Raw genomic sequence first — 15,931 nt, 5'->3', positions numbered from 1 at the left:
CGGTACCACGACATCTGTCAAACTCTGTCTGCTGTCAACGTAAACAACGTAATCATTGCGTCGAAAATCACACGCTTTTGTCGTTACCTCAAATTTGCTAAAAACACGTCATAACGGCAATTATACAAAATCATTTAATCAAAATAAGACCCCAACTGTTATGATTTATGCTTTTGTATTTCGAAAATATGTCAAAGTCACAATCAATATATGTTACGACAATCATGAGCTAAGTACGTTAGTTCGAGTTGTGCAGTGATTTAAAAACGTCACAATCATATCCCCTTAATCTAATCTGGATGTAACTAACAAGTTTACAAGAGTTTTACATGTTTCATTGATAAATGGACGGATACAGCCAATCTGCGAATGTTCATATATGCTGAGCGGGAAATAGAGAGACAGTGTTTTTCCACGATAAGGAATTTGTAAAAGAATACGCTTAATTTTTTTTATGAAAGATGAATCACTTACAACACAGTCACCAAATTCAAGATCAAAACTGCTCATATCTTTAAGTCTGTGTTTTGGTGCGAAGACTACAAGTTCAGTTTTAACTTGAGAGTCATTGAGACATATCGGTCCAATTGTCACCAGGTTCAACGATGATATAGATCTGGGTGTCATCGGCGTATATCATGACGTCTGCATACTTCCCCATAGGATTTTGAAAACAGACTGTAGAGTCTCGGACCCAGTACTGAGCCTTGCGGTACACCACATTCGAGGGGACAAGCATCGGACAACGATGAACCGACGGCAACACGTTGATATCTATCACCAAGATATAGGATTTAATCCATTTCAGTGCAGATCCAGTGATACCAAACTTGTTGTCCATACGTTGCAATAGGATATTGTGGTCTATGACATCGAAAGCCGCAGAGAGGTCGAGCAATACAAGGATAGCGTAACTGTCATTGTCAAGTGCACACACGATGTCATGATGTAACTTCATTAGTGTAGTTTCTGTAGAGTGTCCCGTTCTGTACGTGGACTGAAAATTGTCATGCAGTTGATGCATCTCCAGATGAGCTTCGATTCGTTTTACAATAACCTTTTCAAGAATCTTCGAAACGAACGAGAGATTTGACACAGGGCGGTAGTTTTTGAAAATTTCTTTGTCAAGCCCTGATTTTTTCCTTAATGGTCGAACGATTGCCTGCTTAAAGTCACTAGGAACAATAGATTCCAACAGCGACTTGTTTATGATTAAAGTGATGGGTGGCAAGAAACTCTCAATGCATTGTTTCAATAGATGCGCAGGAACTGGGTCCAATTCACAAAATTTGGGTGCTGAGTTCATAAGGAGTTTTCGAATTTCTCCTGTAGTTGCAGGTGCAAATTTCGTGGTGTTCATCATCAAATGGAATATCAGAGCAAAAATGATCTTTTGCGCCATTGTTCGAGGCAATAGATTCGCAAATTAATAAACGGATATTGCTTATCAGTATGCGAATCGATTGCCTCGAACAATGGTGCTATTTTAAATGATTTAAAATAAGTAATACATTGGAAGTAATATATTGGAGGTTGTTTTTCCGCTTACCAGAAAAGTCCGAGAAGTTGAGATTGAATATTACCGGTTATTGACGTAACAATTTTATTCACATTCTTTAAGATTCGACGTATTATCAAGATTGTCTTTTAGGGACCTCAACTCCCACATCCACTTTTGGGGATCGGAAAAGGTACGAACTTCGATACCCACCCCCTTGCCTTTGAAAATCTTACAGACCCGTCCCCGAGTTAGACTGTTACTACTTCTGATCATTATTAGAAATTGACCAAAAAGAAATTGTACAATCATTATTAAGACAGGGAAACCAAAAATCATTTCAATAAAGTATTTTTGGCTAAAATAACACTTCAGACCTGATAAGAATATAAATCAGCACATAATGAAAAATTGGAAATTTACATCCAGCGTCTTTTGTCTCATGGACATACATGTAGTTGAAAAATCATATCAAATTGCAGTTATTGACATCTCCATCTACGTAATCACATGAGATCAGTTAGTTAATATCAAAAGCGTTGCAAAAACAAATTATTCGAAATAATACACCGGGTATTGACTTGTTCAGTAACATGCATACCACATGCATGTTACTGAACAAAAGCGTTGCAAAAACAACTTATTCGAAATAATACACCGGGCATTGACTTGTTCAGTAACATGCATACCACATGCATGTTACTGAACAAGTCAATGCCCGGTGTATTATTTCGAATAAGTTGTTTTTGCAACGCTTTTGATATCAATTAACTGAAATGAAACGAAAGCGAAGTTTTTAATACTGGAGTCTAGATCTCACCAATCGTAACTTCTCGTGTCTTTCCGGTAAGCTCGAGAAAGGTGGCTCGAATTTATTACGTTCACCGGAACTAAGAAAGTTGTTCCAAATAGATGCTCCCAACCCCTGTGTAAATCGCTAATTGTGTTTAAACTTACTGGGGGGTGTCTCATCGTTTCTAGCAAATGTTTATTGTAAAAAAGACAATAGATCTATTTTTTGTTTACAATCGTCTTTTGATTTGATATAAAATGGAGGTTTAAATATCGTAATACATTGGAGGTTGTTTTCCCGCTTGCCCCAAGGATGTGTGATTGGATTGTCACGTGTCATTGTACCGGTATATGCACAGTAAAATATAACTAATGCTTATTCTAAATACTTATATAAGAGTAAGTCACGCAGAGAAGTGAACATACCAAATTCTAATTATCATTTTTACGGTGCGTATCGACATATTCCAAATGTTTGTGGAAGTTCCTATGGACACCACCATTCTCTTTCGAACCAGGACATTCCGGTTGCTCTATCACGATTTGCGGCACGATTGAAATCGTGAAATAATCGTGTTGATCGTATCAAATCTTACGTAATCTTGGCGTCAGTCGTCACAATCGTGTTGATCATAGACAATTTATTGACATCCAAAAACATTTCTACGATCAACACGATTAATTTTCAGTCGTTATTATCGCATCAGATCGTATTGCATCGTAACAAAGCGCAACATATCGCATCTAATCGTGCACCAAATTCGTAACGATCCCGGTCAACCTTTCTCAAGGTAAACGACACGCTTTGTTGCGATGTCCTACGATCTGTCACGTAAAGTAAGTAATATTATCATTTTGTCGTCATTTCATTATTTAGGGACGAAAAGTCGCTAAATATCGTTTTGTTGTATTTTCGCCTAGAAAAAACAAAAAGACGGTAAAGCGTAAAAGGGCACACATCAGCCACCATACCTAGCCCCTAGGTTAAGCCGCTATACGATCTTGAACGCAGTCCAACTGAAAGGCAGAAAACTTCCGCGATCAGTTACGAATTGTCAGTCGTGGCGTTCGTAATGGATCGCACGACAGTGGGAACCAAGCATAAAGAATACTTGAAATGTGATATCATACACTTAGACATTTTCAAAACTTTGTAAACAATAACATATCCCAATCTTTGTTTACACAACAGACAATAAACTCTCTATAAAGAGCTTCTGTCATAATATACATTTTTGTACATGATGTATAACCATATTTTTTGTGAAACTTATTTAAACAAATTATACAGTAGATTTTGATCATTAATAGTGAAAAATAAAATCGGGGGGTCGTGAATCAGTCCCTTTAATGTAAAAACCAGATGTAACGTCACTGAAAAAATTATGCTTGTTTATTATCGCTACAAATATTTATGGACTAGTCTGTCCTCCATGAATATGAATGGTTTTTGTAAATATAATGTTTACCGGTTTTCCTACTTATTTCGTTTTTTTTTCTAACCATCTACATCTGACGTGAACAGTATTTATTTGTAATCTATAACTGCATGTGCCCCATGTATATGGTTTAAGCGAATAAACTCAACCGAACTGAACCGATGTTATCCTACCTGGTCATTATATGTGTTAATTAGGTTAATTTCAAAATCGAGTAAGGTTTGAAACATAGACATTAATTTAGAGAATATGATTCTGAAACATGAAAAGAAGACGAAGTTTTCGAGAAGATAATTACAAGTACAACCAACCCTTACTGCAATTTACTATGGAGAGAGTAAATGTCCGTGAGGAGGTGTTAGAAAGTGGCCCATATTTTTCTTTATACAGATGATTCGCCTATCGGGTGACGCAATGACCTCTGGTTCGAATTATATATAACATTCGGTTAGATCCCCTACCACTTGCTCAAACACTTCATGAACACAGTTAGAAAATTGCGTGTAAATTGGTCTCTGTCGTTCGTTTTCATATTTTTTAGAAAATCGAAAAACCCACCTAAAATTCAATTACATCAGTGAAAAGACAACATTATTACAAATGCATACCATTTATAAACATCCGGAAGAAAAATTTGCGATTAATGATTGTATCTTGCTTAAAGTCCCTCTCGAGAATTTTTCACTCATATGAAGACGTCACCAAGATCGGTGAAGGGCTTCAAATTTAGGTCTAAATTTGTGGAACTTCACCTGTGTGAGTGAAAAATTCTCGACATGACGTAATCAATCAATCAATCAATCAATATAATGATGAATTGATTGTATATTGTTTAACGTCCCACACATGTCGATTTTGAAAAACATGCATCGTTGCAAATTGTCAATGTATTATGAATGGTTGTATCCTACGTTATACTTTCATAGAATAGTTGTAACCAGCGTTATATTTTAATTATTAATAAACGTCTCAATCGCGCACTTTTCTTCCTGACGTTTATGGTAAACATTTGTAATTATGTTGTCTTTTTACTGATGTAATTGAATTTTAGGTGGGGTTTTCTGTTTTCTAAGAATATGACGAAAACGAACGACAAAGACCAATTTACACGCAATTTTCTTTGTTGAAGTGCTTGAGCAAGTGGTATTGGATTTGACCGAATCCATTCATACCAGAAATCGTTGCATCACCTGAGAGGCTATATGCAAGGTGAGGATAACGAACAGTGCTCAATCTCATAACTCCTATAAGCAATACAAAACATAATTCTTATAAATTATCTGTATAAAGAATAATATGGGCCACTTTCGAACCCCTCCTCATCACAGGCAATTGCATCGCTTGGGGTCGAATTTACTATTAAAGAGTACTCTTTATATAGTAAATTCAACCCCAAGCGATGCAATTGCCTGTGCTCCTCACGGACATCTACACTCTCCATAGTAAATTGCCGTAAAGTGTTGGTTGTACTTTTAAAAACACGATTGTATCCTGCGTAGGAATGGCTGTATCCAAATGACATTTGGCCACGGTGGTATCGTTTAATACAATGCAACTTCTTACGCGGTAGCTTAGTGGTAGAGGGTTCGCTTTGTAACAGGGAGGTCGTAAGTTCGAGCCCCGCTCGTGCCATGACCACGTCAAACCTAAGACGTTAGAATAGGTAGTGATTGCTCCTTCGCCAAATGCACGGCATTTAGAAGTGAGAATCACGGGTCTTTCGGATGTGACCTTTAAAAAGGAAGTCGCAGTAGACGTTGGCACGATAAAGAAACCTCACTGTTACGGCCTTGAGGGCTAAGCATAAGTCTAAATATGTTGTACTTCACCTACAGCTGGTGACGTCTCAATATGAGTGAAAAATTCTTGACGGGACGTAAAACAAATCAATCAATCAATCTTACACATCTGTTTGTAAAAGATTTGAAATATATTGGTTGGATTTTCGATTTCGGATTTAGCCAACTCGAACTCTTTTTACACCGTATTTACGATGGAGCGATGACGCGATGGTACGATGGCGATGATGCGATGCCGCTGGCGCGATGGCACGATGACGATGTAGCGTTATCGCATCATCGCAGTATCGCACCATCGTTATCGCGCCATCGTACCATCGTCATCGCGTCATCGTCATCGCATTATCGCGTCATCGCACCATCGTGAACTACGTAGCATAATTTTCAGAACTCAGGATCAAGGTCAATGAAGTATGGAATCCGGATAGGGCCACGTAGTTCACTATCGCACCATCGCACCATCGAGGTTTGGGTCGATGGTGCGATAATGCGATGACGATGACGCGATAGCGCGATGACGCTGGTAAGATGGCGCGATAATGCGATAACGATAGTGCGATGGAGCGATACTACGATGACGCGATGGTACGATGGCGATGATGCAATAACGTGATACTATGGAATCGGATAGGACCACGTAGTTCACTATCGCACCATCGAGGTTTGGGGCGATGATGCGATAGCGCGATAACGAGGGTAAGATGGCGCGATAATGCGATAACGATGGTGCGATAGTGCGATGACGCGATGGTACGATGGCGATGATGTGATAACGCGATATCGATGGCATAATGGTATCGCGTTATCGCATCATCGCCATCGTACCATCGCGTCATCGTAGTATCGCTCCATCGCACTATCGTTATCGCATTATCGCGCCATCTTACCATCTTACCATCGTTATCGCGCTATTGCACCATCGCGTCATCGTCATCGCATCATCGCGCCATCGTCATCGCATTATCGCGCCATCGCACCATCGACCCAAACCTCGATGGTGCGATAGTGAACTACGTGGCCCTATCCGGATTCCATATGATACCGATGGCGCAGTGGCACAATAACGGTATCGCATCATCGCCATCGTACCATCACGGCATTGCTCTATCGCACCATCATTATCGCATTATCGCGCCATGTTATCATCGTCATCGTGCTATCGCACCATCACGTCATCGTCAACCCACCATCGCGCCATCGTCATCGCATTATCGCGGCATCGCACCATCGACCCGAACCTCGATGGTGCGATAGTGAACTACGTGGCCCTATCCGGATTCCATACTTTATTCATTTTTCCACGATGAAAGCTATAATCAAAATGTTGGAATTTTACCTTATGTATAATAACTGCATAATCCGGATAGGGCAACGTAGTTCACTATCGCACCATCGAGGTTCGGGTCGATGGTGTGATGACGCGATTGTGCGATGACGATGGCGCGATGACGATGGCGCGATAATGCGATAACGATGGTGTGATAGTGCGATGGAGCGATACTGCGATGACGCGATGGTACGATGGCGATGATGCGATAGCGCGATGCCGCTATAAAGCATCGTTACATCGTCATCGTGCCATCGCTCCAGCGGCATCGCGTTGTCGCACCATCGCCATCGGGTCATCGCAGTATCGCTCCATCGTTATCGCATTATCGCGTCATCGTCATCGCGCCATCATAATCGCGTCATCGACCCGAACTTCGATGGTGCGATGGTGCGATAGTGAACTACGTGGCCCTATCTGGATTCCATAGTATTGCGAATGTATTTCTAATGGTAATTTTTGTCCAGTGCGATAATTTAAGGGCAAAAAATAATAAATACAGTCGTTTCTTCTCTCCAAACGTAATAATCGTAAACATAATGCAGATCTGTGTCAGCACAAAACATGTTCAACCAAAATAAAAACTTTTTTGTGTTTATCCATGCAGATCTGTGTCAGCACAAAACATGTTCAACCAAAATAAAAACTTTTTTGTGTTTATCCATGTGTTTGTACATATCAATAATTGGTAAAGTTGTATGGTTCGAATTACGGCAATTTTTTTCTGTCTTGTGAAAACGCTATTAAATCATCGCACGCATGTAGTTATGAGGCTGTATGACATGTCATACATAATTTCACCTGTTTTAACCCAAATTATTTGATTTTAAATGGGTGTTTACAAACAACCGCGTCACTCTGCCATTTCAAGTAACAGTCACGTGACCAGTTCAAACTGGTAGTCTTATCTGTGTAATGCCTAGGTCACCCATTCACGGATTTGACGCCGGATTAGCTACGGATACGATCCGGGATCATTCGTGGTAATCTGTATTGGTCCGTGGCTTTCCGTATTATGACCGTAGTTATACGTAGTAGTACTTGTATATCCGTGACAAATTTTGAACATGTTCAAAATTCTACTACGGATCAAACACCCGTAGTACATCCGTATTGATCCGTTTTAGTCCGTATCTAAACCGTATCTATTCGTAGACCTGGTGTCGCCAAGGATTCTTACGGTTAGTTACGGTGTACTACGTACTAGTACGGTTACACCACGTATTGGCTAGGGATACAATGCGGTTTGTTACGAATTTGTCAGGGAACGGCACGATACCATTACGTTGCATTGCGGATAGGTAGAGATCAACAAGGTTTCCCGAGGTCTTTGACGGTTGACAACGTAACGTCACGACAAAATACGGAATATCCCAGCTCACGACTGCTTATTACGAAGATATACCACTATATGTGTTAAGGAGGTATTGTCACAAGATTGGCACCAAACTGACAGGAACTGTAACCAAATTGACACCAGGGTTATGTATAAATACTCCCTGTTTAGAGGGTTAAGCGTAGTCTGCATCTTGCCCAAGGTGTACATGTACAAATAGTATCTAACATGAACAATCAACAACTGATGCTTGTTATCAATTGGCTGGAACTGGATATTGATGTGGCACAAAACATTAGGGCTATGATCGAGTTTGTTGAGAACAGAATTGTAGGTGATCGGAAGCAGAGGAGATGGTGGACTAGGGATTAGATTCTTCGAAGGTCCATCTATGGCCAATATGAGGCTCTCATGGCTGAACTTTGTGTGGAAAATCCAGCTGCATTTAAGAATTTTATATGAATAGACCCACATATGTTTCAAGAACTTCTACAAGTTAGTGGTTCGAGGATTACGAAGAACACCACCTGGTATAGACAACCAATTGATCCTGGATTGAGGCTAGCCATCACCCTAAGATATTTGGCTATGGGAGACAGCTACCGCACATTGATGTATGGTTTCTTAGTAGCGCACAATACCATCTGTGGTGTTGTTCGAGATGTATGTGACGTCATAGTTTCAGCGTATGCCGAGGATGTTATCCAGACTCCTACTGAACCTGAACAGTGGTAGGCTACAGCGGAACAGTTTACAGCGAAATGACAGTTCCCTCATACGCTGGGTGCTCTAGGTGGCAAACATATAGCTATTAGGTGTCCTAAAAACGGCGGATCCCTGTACTACAATTATAAAGGATATCACTCAGTGGTGCTGATGGCCCTTGTCGACGCAGATTACAAATTCCGATGGGTTAATATTGGTGCTCAAGGTGGATGTTCTGACGCTCAGATTTGGAACCAGAGTGGGTTGAAAAAGGTCATTGAAAGAGGGTTAATTGGCATGCCAACAGCATGCCGCTTCCCGGTGATGACAAACCAATGGGATATTATATCATAGCAGACAACGCATTTGGCATGAAAACCTGACCCATGAAGCCTTTCTCCAGACGGGGTCTTGCCTATGACGAGAGGATTTTCAACTACCGCTTATCGAGGACTAGAAGAGTTGTCGAGAATGCCTTTGGTATTCTTGCAAATCGACTCAGCTGTCAATCATGAGCCAAAAGCCAGATACAGTACACGTCATAGTTCTCGCCTGTGTTTGCCTTCATAACATCATGAGAGTCAGATATCCTGGTGATCAGAACACTCTAATGGACCAAGAACACGACGACCACCAAATTATTCCTGGAGCTTGGGGAGATGGTGTCAACATGGATGATATGCAGATTCCCAGGTGCGGTAATATGGACACTTTCGACGCAAAACAAGAGATTATATCTAAAACATTACGTAATTATCCTATTGGATCTGTGCTATGACAGAATAAAATGGTATATCATCCTTCAGAATTGTCTTTTGTTGGATATTAACTATTGTATCTCATTGAATATTACACTGAAGACTTTCTGGTTGCTTGTCTTTATTTACATATGATGGAATGCAGAAGCAATTCAGATGAACAGATTGGTGCCCGTCTGTCCTTTGTCATACTTTGGTATGGTCAAATTACAAGGTCAAGCTGCGAAATTCAAATCTAATATTGAAATAAAATGTTTGAAAATATCAAAGAATAACTAGCTTGAAGTAAACAAAAATGATTTTAGATTGGAGGAATTTTAAACACTTGTATTTTTCATCTTTTAAAGTAGAAGTTGATCAAATCAGGTTTTAACATGTACACGATAACTGGTGGCTTGTATATGCGAGTTAATATAGTTTTCAAAAATGAAAATTGAATTCAAAAGTAAAACCAAGAAAGACCACAGTTGGAGCTTTATCCGAAATTCCATTTGACTCTCTTCCTACATTTCCCTTGGTAGATACGTCACAAACCGCAGTCCGACCTTTTCGTATCCGTATCAGACTACGAAAATCGGCATTTCCGGGGTCATCCGTAAGATTTAATCCGTCGTGGAAACGGCAAGGTAAACCGTGAATGTGTGACCTAGGCATAAAGCTGTGTATTTTGTTACAACAGTACCGCGCCATAAGTTTAATAGAAATAAAAATATCAAATACCTCTTAGTAATTCGTTGTTTTACGTTCTTAGACAGTTGCATCTGAGTTAATACATCATGTTGGGATTTCTCTAACGCGTATGGGGCTATTTAAGACGCCTAACAATGTATGATTTATGCGTCATCCGAAACACATTGAGGCTTTCACCGAAAAAACACCGTCTTTTCGGTGAAAGTTCTTGTACATGCGCATATTTTCAAGCATGTAATTAAGGATAACTTAATAACTTTTAACACTAATTAATCTGCTTGAAAATAATTATGTATAAAAATAATACATGAACATCGTATCATACAGCTTGATAAATATTTTTTTTAATTATGATTTTTTTTAAAAATTCTTTTATTTTTTTAAAAATTATTTTTCAACAAACATTCTGTAAATAGTTCATGGTATATCTTCATAATATACATGCAATATAGAATTACAGAAGTGTTTATTTCTTTCAGAGGGGGGGGGGACCTATGAAAATTTTTTGTTCCATCTGTTCCAAATGGCATCAAAGTTTTCAGTATCACCATTTTAATAAGAAATAATTTTTTGTGTTTCATAGAATAACTTTAAAAATAATATTGCAAAACGCAGACTAAAAATTTTCTCTGTACACCTTGCTGTATAAATACAATACTTAACCAAAGGATGAGAATATTTTGTATACCCTTGTTTCTCTCAAGGATGTCTACTATTAAAGACTTCTTTGTAAAGACTAGTTGACAATTTGTTCTCTGTTCAAAGTAAACTTCAAAATCAGCTAGAAATGCTTGAACACAATTACATTCCCATATTATATGTTCTATTGTTTCCTCCTCATTGTGACAAAAGGTACACAATTTTGAGCTCACTTTTTTTTTTTATTTTAAATAAAAATGAGTTTGTTGCTAAAATTTTATTAAGTATTCTCTATTGGAACCATTGACGTTTACTATTTTTTGTTATTATGAAAGGTATGGATTATTTCCACTCAGTATTATCTATTTCTAAGAGCTCACTCCATCTTGTTTTGCCTGTTGTCACGGAGGAATTTTTGTTGAGAAGTTCATAAATGCATTTGAATTTTTTACATTTCAGTACATTGTATATGTTTGACATAGTAAATGGATTTGCCAACTTTTTAAAACTTATGTTTTTGGAACACTTTTTAATCCAAGTCTTTATTGCATGAATGATGCTTGCATATTCTAAGAAATTGATTTTCACATTCGGATAAGTATTACAAAAATTTCATAGCTAAAAAAAAACTACCATCTTCTTCAATAATATCATTTATGTGTCAAAGAGTTGTTTATTAAAAAAAGTTTTCCCACCAATATGAATCATATGATTATAAAATAGAGGTGTATCTGCAGTAGTATTTGATTTTTTGCAAGCATTTTGTAGTTCAATTCGGGATTTGAATACATCTATCCAAAAGTTATTTTTCAAGGATTTCAAGAGTAACTTGACATATTCAATCCCACAAGAAATGAACCTAGTTAGTTCAAAGCCAGGTATTACGTTATTCATTCTCCTGTTTGTAGAAATAAGATGTCGTATCCAGAATAATTTCATCGATGCTATGAAAGATTTTAGATTAATCAACTTTAGACCCCCATCTTCATATTTTTTAACAATGACATCCTTTTTTACTCTACGAGTTGAACCATTCCATACAAATGAAAAGAACATTTTTAAAAATTCTTTACAATAAAACACAGATGGGTTGGGGATAGAAATAAAAATATGATTCAATAGGGGTAGAACTAATGTTTAAATGACTGTAATCTTGTCAATGGGGGTTAAATGTCTTCCCCCCCCCCCCCATTGATTTAGAATGGATTTGATTTTTTACTAATTTTGGATCATAATTTAGCTAAGGCATTTTGTGCAATTCAACATCAAAAATAATTCCTAACGGGGTGAATTTAGTAGTTCCCCATTTGAGACTTACTGTTGGGTAATAAAACGTCATTACTGTAGTTTTAGAATAATTGATACATAAGCCACATATTTCTGAAAATCGTTGTAAGGTCTTTAGAGTTTCCAATAGACTCTGTTCACTTCCATCGAGAATAATTGAAGTGTCGTCAGCCAGTTGTGAATTTTTTTCCTCAATATTTCCAATAGTAACGCCTTTAATGTTTTTATTTTTTCTAATTTGTATTGATAGAATTTCTGCACATATTAGAAATATATAAGGTGATAAAGGGTCTCCTTGTCGGCACCCTCTCTGAATATCAAACACTTCAGACAGATTGCCGCCTTGGTTAACTGTAGACGTTATATTTGTATAAAAAAGGCTAACCTATTTTCTAATAGACGGACCAAAATTGAAGAAATCCAAAGTTTTTTCTATGAAATTCCACGATAAAGTATCAAAGGTTTTCTCAAAGTCAATAAGTAGCAAAAGGCCAGGGATATCATATTCTTCAGTATAGTGCATAATATCATGTATTAACCTTGTGTTTTCTCCAATATATCTGTTGGATATGAACCCTGTTTGATCTGGGTTAATTATCTTGTCTAAATGTTTTTTTAAATCTAGCAGCAATAGAACCAGAGGCAATTTTGTATACTGTATTCAATAAAGTTAGAGATCGCCAGTTTTTTAGATACTGCTTAGGTTTGTCACCCTTTGGTAACAATATAATTACACCACGTCTTTGTGTGATGAATAGAATATTATTTTTGTAACCATAGTTAATGGATCTAACAACATACATAACGAATATATTTCCAGAAGACTTTCAAAAAATCATAAGAAAAACCAACAGATCCTGGCGATTTGTTTGATTTCATATTTAGAAGTGTATTTAAGGTAGCGACGGATAGCAACCACGTGATCAGTAAAAATTGTGTATTTTCACGTGAATTCATTTTCCGGAATTCCTTACTCCGTCATAGAATAGTCGAAAAACAAAAAGGGGTTCCGAAAGTGTTTTGTTGCTGTGACTGACTCGCCTAGAGAAAATATGCACATACCACATAAGTATACGTCAATATCTGTAATAATGGTAGATCAAATGTTTCATCTGTGTGAAACTTTTTGCTAATCGAAATGTTAAACCAACCACCAATCCATGTACATAGATGCGCTACGTAAACAAAGTTGTTGGTTGATACATCGTGATGTCCGAGTGCAGCATGCTGCGAGATTAAATACTGTTTATACAGTCATTGAGAGGCTAAACAAAGTTTCTTGCAAGAAGAGGAAGTTGGTGGATGCATTCAACTTGGACAACGAAATCATAGTTTCGTTTGGTGAGTGAAAAAAATGCCATAAATTTGTATTCAAAAGTTCAACCCACATTTCCTCTGCTATTTCACAACGCGATTTATAATAACATCTGTAAGTTTAAATACACGACATACAGTAGATGTATTATTTTGTATGTATATATGTATTCCATGTGTGCTTAGAATATAACTCCCACCTGTGCATGTGATTGTAAACGAACGGATGTCATGTAAATGTATACCACATTTGTAAACATGGGCTCTCACAACTCTTTTATTAAGAAAATATCGTTATGAAAATAACCGTTACGAAAATAACATACCTTGAACTACATGTATAAAAGTAATGAAAAACAAATATCTGTATAGACCTACTATCTAGGGATATGAGGGAACCGGATAGAAAGTGGAGGGGGAGATGTGTTGAATTATGATTCCCTAGACTATAGTATACATATACTATTACTTTGAAATTTCAGTGATCTAAGAAATATATCAAACCTGAGGTTTCGTGTTTCACACAAACATGTAGGTTGGCAAAACCTTTTTAAAAATAATGTAAATTAATCACAAGTCTGCATATGCCCTCTCATAGGCAAATGTATGCACTGTATGTATAAGTAAGATATGTATACTACACGTATGCCCTTCTCTTGACCCACATTTTGTAAATAAAACAGATATGATAAGTCTATGGCAGTTTATGAAAACATATATACATGTTATCTCATATTGCAATTTATAATTTTGAAACATCAGTATTTAAATTTTTACTGAATATGTGTTGAGACACAATTTTAAAATTCACATTGTCTGACGCAGTCTAATTACTCAATGGCATAATATAGACCTAACTGTGCAAATATCAATTATGATGATCTTTTTTCTAGGCATCAGCCTGAGGACCAAGGGAGGTTAGATAGGACCAGTGCCGGTTGAAGTGTATTTCGAGTCAACAAGTATAACAGCAAGAGAGGTTTCATAACCATTTATAAAGACAATTCTGAGTATATCAGATACTCATCTTTTTTGCTATATTTAAATATATTTATCTATATTTTGAACAGGTACTCCATTTACAGTGATGATGACATATCCCCTGGACCCCCACAACTCCACAAATTTAAAAATGTTTGATCAAGTTCCGAAGATTAAAGAACTACTGCAAAATTTGGGACTTGGATGAAAAACATTAATTCACTTATATGAGCTCAGAGCAGTGGATGTTGTACAACATACTTTAAACTAGATTGTGAATTTAAGGGAAAACAAGTACATGTACTCGTGTATTACATGTACATGCCTTTTGAAAGACAATAATATTGCATAGATGTAAAGGAAATTTCAATGTTGATTATTCTTTTTTAAATATATTAGTAAAAAATGTGAACATGATAGAATATCAATTTTATAACTTCAATCAATGTGTTTGAATTTTCCTTGTAATTCAAAATTTAGTTGAAACATACATCATTGATACATTAATGTATATCAAATTTTTAGAAAAGTTTCATAATGGAACTAATTCACCCCCCCCCCCCTTTATACATACAGTGAACATAGACCTTCACTTGGGGGGAAACTACAGTTAGTTAATGCAATATACATGTATATGCATTCTCAGTTATCCAATAGTGAGTTTTTGGTTCATTGTGAAACTACAATTAGAAATCTTAAACTTATGAAAGACACACCTATCTGTGAGGGCAAGATGACTCAGATGGACTTGCATGTAGTGATCCATGGGCAGTCCATGGGTCTCTTTCCATTGATATTAATTATTTATTGAAATATGAAATGGTTATTTAAACATATTTGGTGTATTATACTGTATAGTGATATAAATTTCTATCAAAAAATATGTATAGGTAATAGATTTGGTCCAGTTATTACAAGAAATTGTATGAAAAATAACTAAATATTTAGGCAATCATTGTGAGTGCGAAAAGGTCAACTGCAATAGCACACACTATATATCATTCCTAAATGGCTCATAGAAACGTCTAGTATTGTGAGTTTGAATGCTCAATGTGGTAATTTGGGAATGCTTAATCATTTAAGGTGAATAGTTTATCTCTGCTGACTGCATCTCTTAAAATTCATTTCTAGAAGGGAGGGGGTAGGGTTACAAAATCTGACATAGTTTCAGATTAAACCTCATTTGGTATATTTTTTGCTGTTCAATAGTTTAGATACTACTTGACTTATTGTAAAAATGAAATAAAGTCAGAAATTTTATGAGCAGAATTTTGTTGTCAGAAAATGTATGCCTGATAGTATTTGAGAAACGCCATATTTAGGGTAAATTTGGCCAATTGCCAAGTCGAATCATCCCAATGTTTCC

At 37.0% G+C, this 15,931-nt stretch overlaps 1 long non-coding RNA gene across 1 annotated transcript; it reads left to right on the top strand.

The window, feature by feature from the left end:
- The first annotated feature begins 13,173 nt into the window (after positions 1 to 13,173).
- On the top strand, positions 13,174 to 15,132 carry LOC125671085 (uncharacterized). Its single transcript, XR_007368511.2, has 3 exons — positions 13,174 to 13,611; positions 14,478 to 14,563; positions 14,655 to 15,132. It is a non-coding gene; the product is annotated as an uncharacterized LOC125671085 (long non-coding RNA).
- The last annotated feature ends 799 nt before the right edge of the window (positions 15,133 to 15,931 follow it).

This window comes from Ostrea edulis, chromosome 4 (genome assembly GCF_947568905.1).
Source record: "Ostrea edulis chromosome 4, xbOstEdul1.1, whole genome shotgun sequence".
Lineage (NCBI taxonomy): Eukaryota > Metazoa > Mollusca > Bivalvia > Ostreida > Ostreidae > Ostrea > Ostrea edulis.
The sequence above is the reverse complement of the archived record's forward strand: the minus strand, read 5'-3'. Positions and strand labels throughout refer to the sequence as shown.